The 4,079-nt window shown below is 57.3% G+C and overlaps 1 non-coding gene across 1 annotated transcript; it reads right to left on the bottom strand.

The window, feature by feature from the left end:
* Positions 1-677: 677 nt before the first annotated feature.
* LOC119304620 lies at positions 678-812 on the bottom strand. Its single transcript, XR_005148376.1, has one exon. It is a non-coding gene; the product is annotated as a small nucleolar RNA Z247 (small nucleolar RNA).
* Between the last annotated feature and the right edge of the window lie 3,267 nt (positions 813-4,079).

The following is a 4,079-nucleotide window of genomic DNA, read 5'->3' as shown; positions in this document are numbered from 1 at the left end:
ATCCTTAATGAAAAAATAACGAGGGTGAGTTTCAAAGAAGACATTATTATTGGTGGCTAGACGAGACATGGATGTAAGATTTTATCAGCTTGTGGGACATGAAGAACATCCTTAAGGACGAGATCACGTTTAAGACTAGGGGAATTAATTGAAGCTTGACCAATGTGGCAAATGTCCATACCTCCTCCACTGGCAGTATGGATCTGATCAGCGCCGTGGTACCTCTCACGAAGAGCAAGTTGCTCTAGTTCATTGGTGACATGGTCGGTGGCACCGGAATCAACGTACCAGACTCCATCTCCTCCTTGTTCGTGCATGGCAGCAGCAACATGGCGAGCGTCAGGGACAAAATTCTCGTCGAAGCGATGCCAGCAATCCATGACCTCATGGCCAGATTTCTTGCAGAGCTGGCAACGGGGGCGAGGACGCGAGGCGGGAGGCCGGCGGCTGTTGTTGGAGTTGAAGCCGCCGCCACTGCTAGTGGAGTTGTTGTAGCCGCCCCCGTTGTTGTAGTCGTAGCTCCCACCAGAGCGAGCGTCGTCGCCCTGAGGAGTGCTGCGTCCGCGGCCACCGCCGCGGTTCTGCCCCTGGTGACCGCGCCCACGACCGCGGCCACGAGCAGCAGAGTTGACAGATGACTGCCGAAGATCGCCGCCATGAAGGAGGGTGAGGCGGGCGTCGAAGCTCAGCAGCTGATTGTACAGCTCCTAGACGGTGATGGGTTCCACCCGAGCAGCAAGGGCAGACACGACCGGATTGTACTCCATGTCCAAGCCAGCGAGGATCTTGGAGACGATTTCCGGATCGGAGAGGGCCGCGGCAGTGCACGCGACTTCATCGGTGAGGCTTTTGATCCTGCCAAGATATTCAGCCATGGTCATGTTACCTTTTTTAGGTTAGTGAGCTCGATGCGGGTGTTGATGGTTTGGGCTTGGCTCTGAGCGGCGAACATGGCGTGGATGGCGCTCCAAACTTCGGCCGGCGTCTGTAACGTCGCGACCCGTGCAAGGATATCGCGGGAGAGGGATCCCATCAAATACCCTTGAAGCTGCTGCTGTTGTGCATACCAGAGAGGTCGGGCATAGTTGAAGACTTGTTCTTCCTTGCCGTCCTTGGTAACGGTGAGGGTGGCCGGCGGTGGCGGGCTCGTCCCGTCGAGGTGGTGTTCCATCTGGGCGCCTTTAATCTGAGGCAGCACAATGGCCTTCCATAAGAGGAAGTTTCCCCTCGTGAGCTTCTCCTGTAGTGGCGATCCGAGAGACCCTACGGTGGTGCTGGACGAGGACGGTGCGAAGGTGGAGGACAGGGAGGTGGTGAGCGCGCCCGAGGTGCCGGACAGCGATGCAGCGGCGGTGGTGGACATGATCTCGGTCGAGGGAGGAAGCTTGATGCGATATTTCGGAGGTAGCTAGATGCGATCTTTAATCTATGAGGAAGAGGCTCTGACTACCATGTAAAATAGGTTGGAAGCGTTGAACCCTTTGTCTCAGGCCGCATTGATATATATATGGCAATAGCCTTGGCGTACAAGTTGCGATCTACGAGAGAGATCGAGAGATCGAGAGGTTACAGAAGATACGGAAGAGAAGAAGAGATAGAGGGAGAACACAAGTTAAACAGAGTCCTATCTCTATACAGTTTGAATTCTAACAGGATGGCCCGACGACGAGGAAGAGACGCGGAGGGCGGGAAGAGACAAGCCGGAAGGAGCAGACAAAGGCCGCGGGGGCGCACCACCATGTGTGGCGAGCAGAGCCCGAGGCCACCATGCTCTGCCGGCACGAGCTACCCAGCCGCCGCCACGGGGCTCCGAATCAGGGGGCGAGTACGAACCAGAAGTGAATCTGGGCGAGCTCGAGCGAAGGAGAGAGGAGGAAGCCACGACAGCGCCGAGCAGGGCCAGCCACGCCAGATCCGAGACCCACGGGCCCAAGGGGACCCATCCCCGGCGCCGACGCCACAGAGGTTCAGCAGCAACCAGCGCGGGTGGAGAAGGAGCGAGGAGCCCCACCGCCGTCGTCGCCCGGCGGCGGCGAGGGAGGGAGGAGACGGGGTGGGGGAGTCGCCGCTCGAGACGCGAGGGCCTAGTTCCTTTTCCACTGGAGAAAGGTTTTGCCTCCCTTGTGTTCGGTTAATTGTCTGACCCTCGCTCCTCCTACCTAGCCCACCCCAAACACGGAACAAACACGCGAAACTCTATGCAGCCGCCGCCCGCCGGTGCAGGCAGCGACGAGCGGTGGAGACTCTCGGCCGGAATTGCCAGCAGCGACGGCGGGCTGCACCCAAGCGGCCGGCCAAGCAGCGGGCATCCTCGGCGAGCCGCCAAATCCAATGCAAGAAAAGTGCGAAGCGAAAAGCATACGTACAGAATAGGCAGGTCGCGGGTGTCCCACACGGAGACTGCGCCGTTGGTGAGCCCGCCGGCGATGAGCCCTCCGCTACACTTGGACCACGCGAGCCGCGCGAAACCCGCCGGGCAGCCGTACAAGGCCTCCACCCTGAGGACGTCGTCGGTGGCGACGCTGTCGTCGCCAGTCCTCAAAATCCGGAGTGCCGGGTCGTCGCTGCGGCTGATAGAGATCATCCCCGCGGCGAGGAACTCCCCGTCATCGGAGAAGACCAGGGCGCACGGGCCCGTCGGCGAGTGCTTCACCAGCGCCATGGCTTGGCTTGGCTTGGATTGGATTGGTGGTATGCGTGGCGAGGGCGAGGCAAGGCCTAGGAGATAGTAGTAATTAGCGAGCGTGGTGGGCAATATTGCGTGCGATCGAAGCCAATGCCACGCCGCTGGTGGCCGGAGAGGAGGCGGTGGTGGCGCTGGGCTGCGGCCGGGCGGGAGAAGTTGCCTCGAGATTCGTGCTACCCTCCTGAATCGTTGGATTGTAACGGCCGTGTAGCTCTCTGGTTTGGTTGCCGCCTGCCAGCTAAGCTGCGTTCCCGGCTCCGCTAGAGGAAAAGTCAGTTTTCTTTTTTTTCCTTTAATAACTCTTTTTGAGTGGATTTTCTTTTCTTTAATTGATTATTAATTACAATGCGTGCGAAACTTGACCGCCTCTCCGGTGAACAGTGGGGAGAGCTGCTCGGTGGGTTACCACATTCAAAATAATGTTCCCCTCAAACAGAAAAAAGTTCTTGTGTAAATTTCAGTTTTACCGTGGATTACCACGTTATATGGTGGATTTGATAAGGTCGGTTTTGCAAGTCGCCGCACTCGTAGATGACGCTAATCATGATGGTGCCAAATTGTGTATACGACGAAATAGGCTTCGCTTTGCTGTATAGATATAGCAATCATCCGATAAAACAAAAAGTCTAATACTGAGGCAAACAGTATAAGCACGCCCAAAAGAAACCAAAAAGAAAGAAGAGAGAAAATAATGTCAACGGCGTCGGATCGATGAAAACAATGATGACCCGCAGCCGCTGCGCCTACCGGAGATTTACCACCTCGCTCCTAGCACCTCGAACCTCCGCATACCAAGCAACACCTTCGGGAAGGAACACGACAACGACGACGACGTTGTTTTCCGGACAGGTCCTAGGGTTTCCCCCGGTACGCGGAGGGCGTGGGGAAGGGGAATACCCAAAGCCTTTCAGGAAGGAACGGTGGCGCCCACGGATGTCACCGCATTGATGCTGGCAAGCCGGCAGTGATTTCTCCCATCCATCAAACACTTACATCCCCGAATGATTCGACGCGCTCCACCAATCATGCCGCCCACCAACATGCGCCACCACGGTCTTGCCATCATCACCGCCGTCTCACCATGGTCAACGAAGCGAGACCGACGAGACCGAGAGGGAGCAGCCGGGAACGAGGAGCGGCAGCGACAGCAGCCACGCGGGAGCAGACGCGGCAAGAGGAGCACACCAGGCCCTCGAGGCCCGGCTGAGCTCAAAAGGGGCTCGAAGCGCCCGTCGCCGTCCGACGCGCCAAATTGTGTATATTGGTTAATGCTTGTGCTTATCATGTCTCGTTTAAGTGTAGGCCTTATCTTATTTTCTTCTAGGATGGTAAGGTGTGGTTCGATCGATAGCCAAAAAGTTTGTACGGCTCACGCTGCCTCGCACGGCCCGGG

Source organism: Triticum dicoccoides, chromosome 5A (genome assembly GCF_002162155.2).
Source record: "Triticum dicoccoides isolate Atlit2015 ecotype Zavitan chromosome 5A, WEW_v2.0, whole genome shotgun sequence".
In the NCBI taxonomy this organism is placed as follows: Eukaryota; Viridiplantae; Streptophyta; class Magnoliopsida; order Poales; family Poaceae; genus Triticum; species Triticum dicoccoides.
This window is presented reverse-complemented; position numbering and strand designations above follow the sequence as displayed.